This window comes from Geospiza fortis, unplaced genomic scaffold (assembly GCF_000277835.1).
Source record: "Geospiza fortis unplaced genomic scaffold, GeoFor_1.0 scaffold167, whole genome shotgun sequence".
NCBI lineage: Eukaryota > Metazoa > Chordata > Aves > Passeriformes > Thraupidae > Geospiza > Geospiza fortis.
This window is the reverse complement of record NW_005054355.1, coordinates 714,929-731,442: the sequence shown is the minus strand read 5'-3', so window position 1 is coordinate 731,442 and position 16,514 is coordinate 714,929.

Genomic DNA, 16,514 nt, shown 5'->3' with positions numbered 1-16,514 from the left:
AATTTTCCTGCTGAAGCTGAGAAGTTCAGCAACCAGACATAAACAATAGGTTATCTGCTGCTGTGGAATGTAACAGGTCTGCCTGCATTGGCCCAGTTTGGATGTTTGGGGTTGGTGACTGTTGAAGATTGCATGTAAGATGTTTTCCATTACCATCTGTATGGCTGATTACCTTGTCAAGTGAGCAGTTTGCCTTATCTCTCTCTTTGAATGACCACATTCACACCTTCCTCGGGAGGGGACCTCTGCTGATAACAGACTATTGAATATCAGTGCATGACTGATAAGAACTATAACATCCCATTGTGAGATGCTCCGCCCAGAGGGAGGAGCCAAGCACTGCTACCCTGCTATACTCTGAGATTCTGAAACTCCAGCACAGCTTTTTCTCCACGAGATTCCCCAGAGGAACAGCAGCTGCCTCTTCCTCCTGGATCTTCAGAGGAAGACTACATCCTTCTCTACAGATTCCCCTTGCTCCAACAGAACCACACCTGATACTTCAGAGGACTGCAGCCACATTTTCACTCGGACTGCCACCAACACCCTGACCCACAGGGTGTCAGGTTGGGTTCTGACTCTGCCAGTGTTGTTCCAGTGGACTCCATTGTTTATTTTATTTATTTTCTCCCTATTAAAGAACTGTTATTTCCTGCTCCCATATCTTTGCCTGAGAGCCCCTTAATTTAAAATTATAGCAATTCGGAGGGGTGGGGAGTGTTTACATTCTCAATTTCAGGGGAGGCTCCTGCCTTCCTTAGCAGACTCCTGTCTTCCCAAACCAAGACACTTGAGTATACTGGGGGCAGACTTGGTCCTGTTCAGGACACTTATTCAGACAGTCACTTGCAAAACAGTCCTTAATAACAAAGGGGTCCAGGAAGGCTGGACATAATTAAGAAGAAAATCTTAAAGATGCAGGAGCAGGCCATTCCTATTTCCTAAAACACAGCCTGACTGAATGGGGAGTTTTTGCTGGAACTTAGATAAAAAGGAGAGTTTACTCCTGGAAGAAGGGGCAGGCAGCTCAGGAAAAGTGCAAGGATGTCAATAGGTCATATAGAAAAAATATTAGTAAGGCACAAGCTCAGCTAGAAGTCAATCTGACCAGTGCTCTGAAAGATAATTGAAAGTGCCTTTATAAATACATTAACAACAAAAGGATGACCAAGGAAAATCTCAATTTATTTGATGAAGAGGGGGAAAATTGTCACCGAAGATGAGCTGCTGTGAAAGATAATAAAATGTGTTTAGAAATACATTAACAAAGAGAAGAGGTACAAGGAAAATCATCATTTATCAGACACAGGGGTGCAGGGGCAGTATTGTCAATAAGAATGAAGAAAAGGCTGCCTTGCTTGATGCCATCTTTGTCTCAGTTACTAACAGAAAGCCCAGTTATCCTCAGGGCAGCCAGCCCCCCGAGCTGGCAGACAGGCATGGGGAGCAGAACAGACCCCGTGCAGTCCAGGAGGAAGCAGTCAATGGCTTGCTGTGCCCCTTGAACACTCACAAGTGAATGGGACTGGATGGGATTCTCCAAGTACCTAGAGAAGGGAGGAAGAGCTCACCCAGCCAGTCACCATCATTTATCTTCTGTCCTGGTTAGCCAGGGAGGCCCCAGACACCTTGAGGCTGGTCACTGTGGTGCCCATCTACAGGAAGGGCTGGAAGGAGGATCCAGGGAATACAGGCCTGTCAGCCTGACCTCAGTGCTGGGGACATTTCTGTAATAGATTATCTGGAGTGACATCGGGCAGCACTTACAGGACAGCCAGGGGGTTGGGCCCAGCTGTTGAACATGGCACTTAGTACTGTGGTTTAGTTGAGGAGGTGTTTGGTCAAAGGTTGAACTCAAAGGATGATCTGGGAGGTCTTTTCCAGCCTTAATGATCCTATAATTAGGAGTTGTCAAGAAACTTCTTTAACCCAAGTACCCAAATTCAATGCATACACATCAGTAGAATATGTCTTTCATCCAAAAAGCCCCCAAACAAAGTATGTCACTGTAGTAAAAGCATGACCTGAAAAGAATGAAATAAGTGCTGAATCCAAGAATATTTGTAGAGTTAATTAAATTAACATCATTATTACATTCAAGGAAATCAGAGTAGCATTAGATGCAGTTGAAAATAATGCAGAAAATATGTTCGTTTATACTGTTGTCAGTAGGAGTTTTTTCCCTTTTCTGAAGAGGTTCTGAATCTTATTTTCATATTTCCAGTTTGTTCAATTATCACTGAAGTATTGATTCTTCTTACCATGGAGTTTCCTTAATCCACATTTCTGCATCTGTGAAGAATAAATCTTCAGATATACAAAATGATTGTTTTGAGGGTGGAAAGTATTGTGATTCATGCTCTGCTTGGGATTAAAAGAGGTCATGTGATTCCTCCTTGAATCAAACATGAAAGCATACTCCTTTGTATGAAGTTTGTGCATGAAGGCATACTCTGAATCATCTTGAATTGAATGAAATCAATTTCCGTACAACATTAAAAAACCCAGAAGAAAACACATTTTATAAAATAGGCAGACCACTCATCCATTTGAACATCTATTTAACATGTGTAAGACTTCAAAAGAACTTTTCAAGTCTGAAGTAATAACATAACAGGATCATTCAGGACCTTTTTTTAATAACCTAAGGTTCTAATTTTCCAACAAAATTCATTAAAAGACCTGAAGGCCTGTCCTATATCTGTGTTTATAAAAAATCTATTAGTCGGAAGTATGTGTTTTTGCCTCCATAATGGAATTGGGAGAATCCATTATGGTGCTATCATAATGATTACTTCTCCTTTGTATTGTGAGTTATCACTTAAGATCCTTTTTTATAAACCAAAACCATGTTGTGCTGGATAACACATAAGCACAGAATGAAAAGACAACGCTTATCCTTCAGTATTGCAGTCTGTAGCACAGCAGGTTCACTAACTCCACTCTCTTCATGTAAGTGAATGTGTGCATCCAGGTGTCACACTTGCCTGGTCCTGATACATCAGCAACAGCCCTGAGAAAGCTCTGGTGTTGGTTCTCTGTACTTTCAGAGTGGGATGCTGTTCACCTGCATAGCTCCTTTCTTCAAAGTCTGTTTAATCAAGGTGAGAGGATTTAAATCTACATACCAGCTGTGTTTTATTTGCAGTGAGTAGTACTTCATAATGGAAATGTAAATCTGCAGGCAAGGTCAGAATACACTCTGCAGGACAACCTGTTCTTTCATAAACCAGACTTTGTGATTTTTGCTGAAAAGCTTTTTATGGTAAAGGTGGAGGCATGAGAAATATTTTTCCATGACAAATACAACTCCAATAAGCTGCAGAAAACAGGATAGCTGATTAGTGTTTTGATTTGACAGGTGGAATCATGGTTGTAAATAACTTTAGTCACAATGTTCGTAAATTCTGCATTCCTTATGAATTCAAATTCCTTCAGTAATGCAAGTGCAAAGTGTTTAAATTCTGTCGTGGTATAAGTGGGGAGCTGCAAGGACTGTTTTGTTGCTGACAGATGTAAATACGACCTAAAACTATTATCTACTATTTATAAATAAAGTGTAATTATTCCTGGTTTTAACAATCATGCTTGTTTCTTGTATTAACCATGATAGTATAAACACATTCATGCCTGTTCATTAGATAACAAATTAAACTGAAATGTAAAAGGAAGATGGCTAAGAAAAATCTTAGTGTACTATTAACAGTGCTGCATCTTTCTAAAATTTCTTGTACCTATGATTCTGACAACTCTTAACATTTAACTTTTAACTTAAAACAGAAGCAAAGGACAGAGGATGACAGATGGTTATGAAAATAACTTAATGACTAAACTCCCTTGATTCTGCAAGCAAAAATGCAAGGAAATATAGGTATCTACTCTTCATATTGCCTTTGTGCACCTCACATAATTTCATTTTACTTGTACTAGAAAACACTCCATTGAAAAATACCCTCAACCAAGATGTTTTTTGGAACACTAAAGGTGTTTGCCTTTCCAGCCTCAAGAAGTTTCAATGAACTTTATTTTTCAAGGAGTCTAGAGCTTCCCATTAAACAGTAAAGACCTCTTAATGTCATATTTCTTAACATGAGTATTTCTCAAATACAATTCTTGTCATAGATTATTGCATGAGAATAAGAAAAGGACTTTTATTTACCTGTACCCTCATTTGCTTATTTTATGACTATGATTATGTACATAATATATTAAACTTGCAATGCTAGGAAACATGTAACATTTATTTTTGGTAAGAAAATACCATGCTGGGAGTTGTCTGTAGTATTTTCCAAACTGTCTAAACATTTAGAAACCTTGCCTAGATTATTAGCTTATTATCCACCTCAGACTGAATTTTACTTCTATGGCAAATTTTAGGATTTTTAAAGTCAAACTATTTATTATATTTTATTTATATTCATATTTTTGTTCCTATTTTTTTTGTTTCTAATAAGAGATAGGAACTTTGAGTTTGCAGATTTTAGCTATCATGATTTAAGCTGTGTCCTACTGGATCAGTTTTGGGTGAAGATGCATTTTAACATTCCTGAAAATCCTATAAGATCTATAAACAATTGCCTTTCTTTGTTGGGTGCTATACAGAAACAAATTTGTTCTTTAGGGCATAATCCATTACAAAGACACTGGTAAAGCCTCAGTTGTATTCAGAGATTTTATAAAGCTGAGATTCAATTGCATATATGAAACTCAACATATCTTCCCCAGATGTTTAGCACTTTTAAATTCTGAATTATTTTCTTCAGAATTTACATATAAAGAAATAAACTGAATAATGGATTATAAGGAACTAAAAATGAGTCTGAATTTTAGCATCTGTGTAAGCAAGTTCTTCGACCAGAATAATCCAAACAATTGAACAAAGTAACCCTTTAAGGGTCATTGCAAAAACTAATTAAGATTTTGCATCCCAGCTGTATTTGTAGACACTGTTATAGTTGCTATCCCTTTTTAATTGGGAAGACTGGAAGAGGTAATCCACTCAGATGACTTTTAAAAGGAATTGGGGGACCGGGTTAACTGATGACCATTCATCCTAGGGAGTTCACTGAGTGAGAAAGTCGTGCTGGTTTTTGTGATGTGGAGCTAGGGATGAGACCAGATAGCGGCGTTACCTCACTGGCAGATTACGTGTCACAGCCCTGCCGTGGCTGCAGACCGGCTCGTGTGTCTGCTGGGCACCGGGGGGCAGCAGCAGCTTGCTGGTAAACTGGCTAAGCCCAAATGTTCTTAAGTGTGACGTTGCATTTATTAAACGCTGAATTGTTCAGAATTGTGCAATTTGCAAACTAGATCCTGGTAAACACAACCAGCCCCCGCCCCTGACAGCTTTGTTACACGTACATATGTGGCTGTGTCATACATTATTACACCAAAAGGCCTTGGCAGAATCTTCAACATGTGACGAGAATATATGAGCTTGAATGAGAAAATTGGTCAGTCAGTATTCCCACACAGTTTTCTGCTTTTGCAACAAGCCTGTTAACAAAGGTGATTTTTGTCTGCTGAGAAAAGAACAGAAACCCTCAAATATGTTCCCCATAATTGTGTTATAAAACACACTGGCCATTGCTAACATAAGACAGGAAAACAGAAGTGAAACTCTGATATTCTATTTCAACTCATGTGATCCTGGTAGTTTCCTGCAAGCTAACATGTTGTAAAGAAAGGAAAAGGAAAAGAAAAGTTTATTTGGGCTGAGAGCAGCTAATAGATTGTTCAATGTGTTTGATTTTGAATCTGGGGAGAAACTGCATAAAGGAAAATGTTTTAAGAAAATTGTTAACATACCCACACCCAGTTCCCCAAATCATTATAGATCTGCCTATTACTGCCTTCAGAAACTGAGGTGAAGGTAACTATGTAGCCATTCCACCCTAGCTGGAAAGTCAGAAAATAAATGGGATTAATTTATCACTCTTGAGCGCATACTTTGATGTAGTCTGTAACTTCATGTTTGCCTATTTTTTTCTTCTCAAGATCTTTGTTTCTTTCAGTGCACAGTATAAACATTACTCATCATATCTCATGGTGCAGGAAAAATATGGGAAACCAGAAATACCATTGCACAAAACCATAATGTCATCTACTGAGGTAATAAGAAAATTCTCTGAACAGACCTTCATGCTGTAACTAGTTCAGTAATGCTGTGACATTTTGCCAGCCTGTTTGGACAAGCCCTAAAGGAAGTGACTGACGTGGTTTTTAGTGTCAAGTAAACAATGAACCTGAAGAAATGGATTTACTTTGAGGTGCCTTTCTCCTTCATGACTCAAAATGCTGGGAAGGGGGAGACTAAGAACACAGATAAATTAGATAAACCTTAAATAATAGAATTATTTATGCTGGAAAAGACCCTTAAGATCATTGAGTCCAATTGTAAATCTAACCATGCCGTGTCCACCCTTAAACCATGTGCCTAAGTGCCACATCTATGTCATTTAAATACCTCTAGGGATGGTGACAAAAGCACTTCTCTGGTGAGCCTGTTCCAATGTTTTACAAGCCTTATGGCAAAGAATTTTTCCTACTGTCCAGTCAAAACTTCCCCTGGCATATCTTGAGGACATTTTCCCATGTGCTATTGCTTGTAACCTGGGACTGGAAGCCGAATCCCACCTGGCTACAATCTCCTTTCAGCCAGTTGTAGAGAGCAATAAAGTCACCCGTGGGCCTCCTTTTCTCCGCACTAAACAACCTCACCTCCCTCAGCTGCTCCTCATATGACTTGTGCTCCAGACCTTTCACCAGCTCCCGCTTCCCTCCTCTGGACATTTTCCAGCACCTCAATGTCATTCTTCAAATGCACACAGGATTTAAACTGCAGCAGCTCTTTGGTGCAGCCTCACCAGTGCCAAGTTCAGGACACAATCCCTGCCCTGCTCCTGTTGACCACACTGCTGCTGACAGAGGCCAGGATGCCATGGGCCTTTCTGGCCGCTTGGGCATGGCTGGCTCATGTTCAGCATGTCAATCAGAACGTGCAGGTTCTTTCCCACCAGGCACCTTTCCAAGCAGTCTATCCCAAACCTGTAGTTTTTCATCGGGTTGTTGTCACCCAAGGGCAGGACTTGTGGCAAAATTTCCAGTTTCCAGTTACAAACCTAAGCTTTCCAAGAAAATGTTTGCCAGAAGGTTGCAGAATTTTGAACCTTGGACAAAACAAAATAGCCTGCATCTCTGGAGAGACATAAGACTAGTAAAACTGAAGTTACAATGTTTTTGCTTGTCACAGTTGGAAGACATTTTATAGTGAGAAGTGATAATTGATCTAATACTACTGGATCTGCTTGAAATATCTATGTGTGTGTATGTGTGTGTTTGTAAATGTTTTAATATTTGTACAGTTCACTGAAAGAAAGAAACATTTCAGATACTGTGGATTTAATAATCACAATGATTCTTAACTTGCTTCTGTAGAGTTACAATCCTCAAATGACAGGTCAAGACCTTCAAACAAGTCATGAGGTCTAAGAGGGTAGAAGACAGAAAGCAGTATAAGGAACAGTTTATGGGCCTGTGAGGTGTCCAGAAGCTCAGCTTCTTTGAGGTGGGAAAGTGAGAAAAGACCATAGTGATTGATGGCAAGCATTTGTCAGCCAAGGACCTGCCTTTCATTACTGGCAATCACTTGGTTATTCCCATTTTTCATGGCTGGCCATTGCTCCCTGACAGTTATTCACCTTTTTACTACACTCTGCTCTGGACAAGCCAAGTTCCTAGCATGGGTTCACAGATTGTGCCAAGGACAGAACTTGCCAAGAGTTTAGCCACTAATGGAATACACTTACCTATACTAATATCCAAATACTGCCCATATGAGAAAAATGAGAAAATCACAGTACTTTCAAATTCCCAAATTCCATTAACCAAAGCTTAAAAGACTTATGTCTGGTGAAACTTTAAATGTTGTTGTCATATATGTTCCTACAGTTGGCATACCAAGAGACTCAAACAAAAACACAAAAGATCATGATGTGGCTTTAAAAAGACATTAACAAAAATGAAAAAAATTCATGTCATACCAAATTTACTTTAGAACTTGAAGAGTCTTGCTCTGCTCTTCAAGCATTTTCCCATGGCAGAAGGTGATAAAAGAGAGGTTTTCCAGCATTTCATGAACTGAATTGCAGGGTTAGCAGCATTAAATTGTACATACTTTTGACATGCTTAGCAGCATTTAGATTTAATTTGAAATTGTATAAAAGCCTCACTCTGAAAGTAAACTAACAATGATGCTGTTTGAGAAATGAATGAAGATTTGTACCTTTTGAAATACCATAAACAGTAACCTTTAATTTGTCATTTTGTGTTTTGTTGTACTGTCACTTTTAATGATTGTTATACTGGCTGCACATTTGACACTAACATATTTCTTTTGCTAAAATGTGCATTGCAGAATATTAATATTAAGAATATTGTCTCATTCTATGAGAATAAAAATTTTTGCAGCATTCAGAAAATGTATGTAAATACTTATGGAAGCAACACAGATTTACATTTGAAGCAGCACTGAAAATTTATTCTTTCAGAGTTCTGACTTCAACATTCTTTTTTTTTTGGTGGGTTTTTTTTTGAGGACAATTGAATATTTTCTGTTCCTTGAATAAATACTTGAAGAAGATTATTTTCCTTATTTTAAAGGAATTACACCAGTGTAATAGTTCTCTCAAAGAAATTGCTGTTTTGTCTTCAGTTTGCTTCATCTTATTGTCTGGAATATAAACTGTTCAAGCCAGTTAACTGAATTTTCAAAGGAAAAACATTTTAATAGCAGAGTTGTATCCTACTTGTTTCCAAAGAAGTGCTTCTCAATTGTGCATCTTGCAGTACCGTGTCTCATTCTAAAAATAAGAATGCATTGTTTCTGGGTGCTCACATGTTAAAAAAAATACATTTTCCAGGGACAACTTTGATAAAGTATAGAATTGAATAGAAATACAGACTGCTCAGTGCTTGAATTTCAACTTGAAGCTGAAATCCTTTATTCATGAGCTCACTTTACTTCAAACCTTTGAATCAAATAATTCTTCATTCCCAACTATGGTAGTCTTAAAAAAAAAATCATCATTAATCTGCTATCATGTGCTGAACTAGTGGTTTTAGCAGGGGTCTAATTAAAAGACTGTGACATACAGTGTGGAATTTTAAACTTGAAGTCATAGTAACATCAAGGTAATTGATTATAAATCATACCCTCTGCAGGAGTTATAAATTGTACTGAAGAATGAGAACTCTATATAACAGTAAAGAAAGGATCTTAAAAGACCCAAAAGATATTGTCATTCATTACTTCAGCACCCTTAAGAAAGCAATATGCAATATAATCCTGTATTTTGCCAAGACCAAAAAATATGCCTAAAGTTATCTGGCTCTGTAACTCATCTTTTTATACTTCATGATAACAAAAATATTTCTAGCTGACTAAATGTAACCTGTGAGTGTCCACTACATTTAGAGATAGGTTATTTTCTTAGGGGTATAACTATATGGTTCAGTAAAGTATATGAGCAGAAAGATGGTGTGTTACATGTAGGTCCTTAAGTCTTATATTATTCTAATCTCAGGGGAAGCAATAAGAAACCTATTGAGTAATTCAGGTTTATGTAGCATATGCATGAAGGTTTGTAAGTGCAATGTTTAATCATTTGTTGTCCAGTGCAATGCTGCATGTGCAAACAGAGCTTTCTACTTTCTAATCATAGTTTTCTCTGAAACTGCACAAACTTTAAAGGTCATATATATTGTTTTGAATTGTGAGACAAATTTCCTAATCACAGAGACTGTTAAGGATTACTTTTTTACTTGACTGAAATTATACACATCAGCGATCTCTTTCATCATAATTAAGACCATGATACACAGAGATCGTTTTTACTACCACAGCTGAGTTGTGTCTTTGGTGCCTGAGGTGTGATGCTAATAGCATTTTTATGTTCTGGTATGTTGGGGGAAAAAAGAGAAAATAAGGCAGGAAGTACCTGGGAATGACATGGGAATGTCATGTGGTCAACACAGACTGGGGATGAGCAGATGGAGAGCAGCCCTGCCAAGAAGGACTTGGGGGTGCTGGTGGGTGAGAGGCTGGACATGACCCAGCCATGGGCACTCCCAGCCCAGAGAGCCAAACGTGTCCTGGGCTGCATCCAAAGCAGCGTGGGCAGCAGGGCCAGGGAGGGGATTCTGCCCCTCTGCTCTGCTCTGGTGAGAGCCCACCTGGAACCCTGCGTCCAGCTCTGGGGTCCCAGCACAGGGAGGACATGGAGCTGTTAGAGTGAGTCCAGATGAGGGGGCCCAGAGGAGCCATCAAGATGATTGATTAGAGGTGGAGCACCTCTCCTGTAAGGAAAGGCTGAGGAAATTGGGATTGTTCAGCCAGGAAAAGAGAAGGCTCCAGAGTGACCTAACTGTGGCCTTTTGGTAACTGAAGGGACCCTACAAGAAAGATGGATAGAAACTATTTACAAAACCATGCAGTGCTCTTAAACAGTGCAGTCAGTAAGCTTGTATCACGCAAAGCCAGTGACCTCCCATATGCCTACCACTATTTTTTAAATCCCATAGCTAATTTCAAAAAAATCCTCACAATTAATTTTTATTTCATCAGACACAAATATCAGACAGAAACATTTCATCAGACACAAACTAAAAATAAAAAGATGAGTCTGTATTCCATCTGGCCAGGCAGAGTGCATGGCGTTTGAATAAGAATGGCATTTTTGGGATCCCAGCAAATGACAGTAGAGTACTGATCTGTCTATCTTTCCTTCTCCAGAAATGCAGATTTTTGAATATATGTCTAAAGAGACTGAGACATGAATTTAATCCTGTATTACATCTTCATAAACAACTGGAATGACATATCATGCATCGAGTTTATTTAATCTCATAATTTTATGTCACCTCTTTGGAAATGATTGGTTTGATACATGTTGTTTGGTCTCAGAATAAAAATTAATTAAAAAAATCAAGAACAACATAGCAAGGGATATAAACAAAAATGTGCAAAATATTACCTTGCATGAACAAAGCTGATGAAGCTGTTCTCCCTTTCTCAGAGACTGATGTAAAAACCTGAAAGCAGTTATACCTTTAGTAGTAAGAAAAAAATGCAAGCGCCTGAATTTACACACATGTTCTACCTCCTTATTTCCCCCAAAAGCAAAGTGAGACAATACATTCTCTCTCATCAGTCTGAAGCACCAATTCTGATCTGGCTCATAATTAGAGAAAATAAAATTTGGAGTGAGTTCCACCTGACCCAATTAAGTTACTGGCCTAACACTCTGGGTTATTCATCCCACTAGAAATCACAAACATGAGGAGCAAAAAATTTTGCACAGCCCTTTCTGCAGTATCAGAAGCTTCTAAGTTGCATTCACAGTATCATTAAATTGGCCAATGTATGAAAGGTTTTCTGTCAGCCTAAGCATTCATGCTGTTCCTTTGCTGAAAAATGCATTCTCATATTGCTCAACTAATATAAAATAAATGCCATGAGAAGATGGAAAATTTTAATGCTGCTCATGATCAGGGGAGTAAACAGCCACTGTTTGTAATAGCCATGGTAACAGGAAGCAACCTAGACTTAGTAGGTCTTATCCTGATATGTGTAATAATAAGTCATTCATCTTTTAAGAAATCAGGAAAGTTGAAAAGAAAAAGGGCTCTTTTAGGGATTAGCCTTAGATTTGTTCCAAAGTTCCCATGCTTCACCCCATTCATTTACAAAAGCAATCATATAACAGTCCTGATGTTGCCCTCCGGCCCTTCTCTTGCCATTTCTTCTTCACAGTTTCTTCAGTGGTGACCATCCCACTGCCTGTCTTGTGACTGGCCACTCAGCAACACCCATCTGCAGTGACCTTTCTCTTCCTGTCTCAAGCCAGACCCGTGGGGGCTGCTGAAGCATTGCTGGAAGCTGGAGCTTAGCCATAGCTGCTCCATAGATGAAGCAATCCAAGATGTATACACATCTTTTCAGATAAGAAGTTATCTGATTCAGTGACACTTTACCTGTTGGAGTTGTTTTACCTTTCTGTTTCCCACTACATCAGGAAATACGAAAAAGTGTCAGGTTTTTGTGTTTGGTTTGTATGTGCCTTTCTCATAGAAAAAGACAGATCTCTAGGATAGATCTAGCATAGATCTCTTAATCTTTCCTGCCAGATTTGTTCAATTTACAGTAATTGTCTTAAACTTACACACAGAGAATTAGGGAAGGAGTGAATAAATAGTCTAGTGGATGGATGGGTTCCTCAGCTATGGATCACTTAGGTTCACATTCTTGTTCTCCCAGGGTATCCCATGGAAATAAATATCCTGTCCCATATTCTTAGCTTCTCAAGTTGTTGGAGGTTTTTTCAGGGGATCTGATGAAGGTAAGGGAAACTTCAAAATATATTGTTTCACCTGATGTTGAGGCAATACTTTGGAAATTATTAACATATTTCTTCTACTAATGTCTATACACAATGTCTGGAAACATTTTTCAAAGTGTATTTATTAAAGTTCCTGTTTTTATATGACCACTGGGAATGATACTGCTAAAGGAAATGTGTTGAGCCTGCATTTTGCTCACTGCTTCAAGCTATGCTCCTCTAAGGAGCTAAGAAGTCTGAAGGGGGACCTGAAATGCTGTACACTGAGAACTAACTTGGGACAGAATTAGTTGCTCATTCATAAAGCTTACAACAAGGAACTTCAACCACGGAGCCAGGCTGCCTTCAGAGAATGAAGTAAGGAGATAGGTAAAAGAGGCATTCTTAAGATGCATGCCAGGTAGGTCTCTCTGCTTCTTGAGAAATAAACTCTAGAGTTAAAGAAGCTGCTACATTTGTAAAGAAAGCTAACCTGTTAGGATATCCGTCTACACTCAATTATAACACCAAGAAACACATTATCTCTGTAGACCTGTCTAAAGTCTGATACCAAACTTGCCTGAAAGCATTCATTTTATGGAAAAATCTTCCACAAGTGCATTATTTTCTGAACCCAAAATGGATTTAAAAAATTTTTCATATTTGTAAAGCAATGATATTCTAAGGAAATTGGTAGACTTTTTTTGCCATGTAGTATAACATACATTGTAAGTATTTACTATTTTATTTTATATAGGATATTCTAAGATGTACCAATATAATATTAATAATATAATTTTGATGAGTGTGGAGGTGATAAGGATATAGGGAGTTTTACTAGGGGACAAGCTGAATAAATGACAGTCTTTATCACCAGTTTACATTACAAAGTCATCACTGAACAAAATTATATCTTTGTAAAGAAAAAAAAAAAAAGAGGCCCACCCTTTGCATTTGACCTTACCTTTGTTACATAGTGTTCACTTTGAACTTTTCTTTTCTAGGATCATAGCTGTGGATTCCTGACAACCCTCACCATCCTGCACTGCATAACCTGCAAATAAATGTAACTTTTCTTCTACTACTCTGAAATGTAAAATAAGGATTAAATTACTCCATCCAACAACTCCACCCAGCTGGTGTACTTGGCATGTTGTTCCAATCTATGGAATATCCCTTTCAGCAGTCTTTAATCCACCTTGGGAAGGTTTGCGAAGGACTGTATTCCATGGAAGCAAGAAAAGAGCGTGATGAGAAAGAAGTGGCAGAGAAAGATTGTAATGAGCAGACCACAGCCCCTGTTATTCTCTATGGCTTTCGTGTGTGTGTGTGGCTGTGTAGGAGTAGAGGAGCCAGGAATGAAAAATGGAGATGAGCCTCCAAAGAAGAGGAAGGTGGGGGAAAGGAAGGTGGTTGTAGTCTTGTTTTTATTTCTTGTTACCCAATTCTTAATTGGCAATACATTCAATAAATTTTCTGGAAGCTGATTCAGTTTTGGCCATGCTGGTAATTGGTGACTGATCTCTCTGTCCTCATGTTAACCCATGGTCTTTTTCTTGGTATTGTGTTCATCTGTCCTGTTGAGCAGGGGGAGTGGGAGACAGTTGAATGACGGATTCATGGTGCAGTTCCTCAGTTAATAAGCAGAATATCTATAAAAGCCAGCATGTTTTCAGACTTGTTCTTTATAGTATGTCAAATATGCAGAACATATATTGGATTCAGGCATAATCATCTGATGAAAACTGGAACTCTAACATTGCTTGAATCTAAAGCTTCAGTTTACTCTTCATTGTATTAAAAGGATCTCAAATAATTTTACAAACTTCAGAAGTTTAGCAGAAAAATATCTAGTTTGATTTTTTAGAACTAAAATGCATTTCAACTCCTTATTAACTAAAAAGAAAGTGTTGTTTTGAACCATCTTTAAGCAATGTGTATCCCCAGTGCACACATGACAGTGTTAGTAATGAAAGATACAAAGAACATTTTCTTGTCAACTTTCCAAAAAAGCACTGCAAAAAATGAAAAGTATTTCTAAATCAAGCAAAGCAGAAGCAGTGCCTCATCTCAAAAAACGATAAATCTGTCAGTGCATTTAAAGAAAAATAGTATAGATTGAAAACCTGGAAAGTAAAGTACATCAATGCAAGCTTCTTTACCTGCAATTGATCACTCCTGTTGAAATGCAACTGTGTTACTTTCCCTTCTTTTTAACTAATGTGGAGATTTCAATTCTAGCTGCATTTCCCCCAATTTTGTTCTAGTTTAATTTTTATATTGATTTCAACATTTTTCATTTTTTGAATGGATACCTATTTGAATGTTTTACACCACCTTCCTGGCACCAAGATTTTATATTTGGTGCTTTGGAGCAATCGATACATTTAAGTACATTAATGGAGGCTTTCAGTAAGCTTTTCTTACTTTGGAAGTTTATGCTACTCTTCTATGTTATGTATTACACATATCTAAGCATTGGACTTTTTTTCTGATTAAACATTGCGCACTTCCATATAGGTATATTGTTTAAAAAATGCATATGTCATTTTAGTATACTAATATTAATATTTGAAAAATGCTAGGTATAATATTTGATGCAGTTTTCTAACTAAAGCACCTACATTTAAAACAATAATACACTAGTAGAAAGACCAAAAATCCAGGTAGTTACTTCTTTTGAGAATAGAAGGTTTAATCCACAAGAGTCATCTCATATGTCTTTTCTATCTCCAATAGAAACCTGAAGTCTTTGCAAGGAATGGAATTCTTAAAGAGTACTACAGGCTACAGGCCAAGTGGCTCTCTGGTATAGTGATTACATTGATTATAAATATGTGCTTCAGGAAGACATGATTTCAAAATGGAGTGATGTCAGTTTTCTTCCTGACAGTTCTTTTGTACGTCTCTCACTGTTAAGGGTTCCCTTCCATGAAACTATTTGGTTCTCATGTTTTTCATTTGTTTTTGTGGCTACACCACATGAAATCAATTCCAAGCAACATAATAAAATATTTCTGAAAGCAGAAAGCAGTTATGAGTTTTATGTTTTTACTACAACTCTGCTATTTACAAGAAAACATATTAACAATGACAAATAAATGCAGAGTCCAGAAGGGAGTTCTGAGAATCAAGAGTCAAAGCTTCTGGGCCTTATATAACTATAATCTTTCAAAAACACTAAACCAGTTTTTTTTCCTCGCTCTTCTCCTCTTCAAAAAGAAGTAATAGTAAGCAACTTCATCGAAATCCTGCAAGTTTTGGTTACCTGATATGCTAGAGAGTTTTAATATTCTTAGAAGTGACAAAACGTTATTATTTCTTTTCAGATTAAGATTAAGATTTCAATTTTTTTCTTTAAGAATGTGTGTCTCTCCAGCAGACTAATTGCCTCCATATGGGAAAAGCCTGTGCAAGAGGCACTAGAGACAGTGGCGTAAATCAAGGGTAATGTTAAGGACCGTTACAAATCATTCAAAAATTGTTAAGAAAAGTGATCTTTTGCTGCAAGATATTTTCTGTGGTGTGTTTCCACTTAGCACACAGATTGTGTACTACATCCAGACATTTGCAGCTCTCTTGATGTGCGTTTCCTTAGAAGCCAATGCTGAGAGCAGAGCTTTGTTTAGCTTAGAAACAGTTGCACCAGCAAATGCTCCTCCTCACCCTATAGGGTACATTGCACTAGAAATTTACTCAGGAATACATCAACGTGACTACACAAGAACAACTCTCTCTAACTTCCTCATAGCTGAAACCTCACACCACATCATCTACATTTTATTTCCTTACACCATTTTTCTTCAACATTTTTAATTGACAGATCACCTGACTTTCTGAAAAACACATACACAGCTGTGTGTCTCTACTCTTATACTGCAGGCAAGAGACCTGAGCACTTCTTTGTGTCATACATGTAAACAAAAAGTTATTACTGTATTAAAGCGCATTTTATCTCAACATTAGGAGCAACTAAGTGTACAATTTAACTACAACAACAACAAAACAAACAAACACACAAAAGGTGACAGTTGGTCTGGGATGCAAGAGGATACTCACAGCAATCATTAACTCCCAACTTTCCTTCAGGGCAGTTGCTGTTTCTCTGATTGCAATATTTTTATAGATTATCTTCTC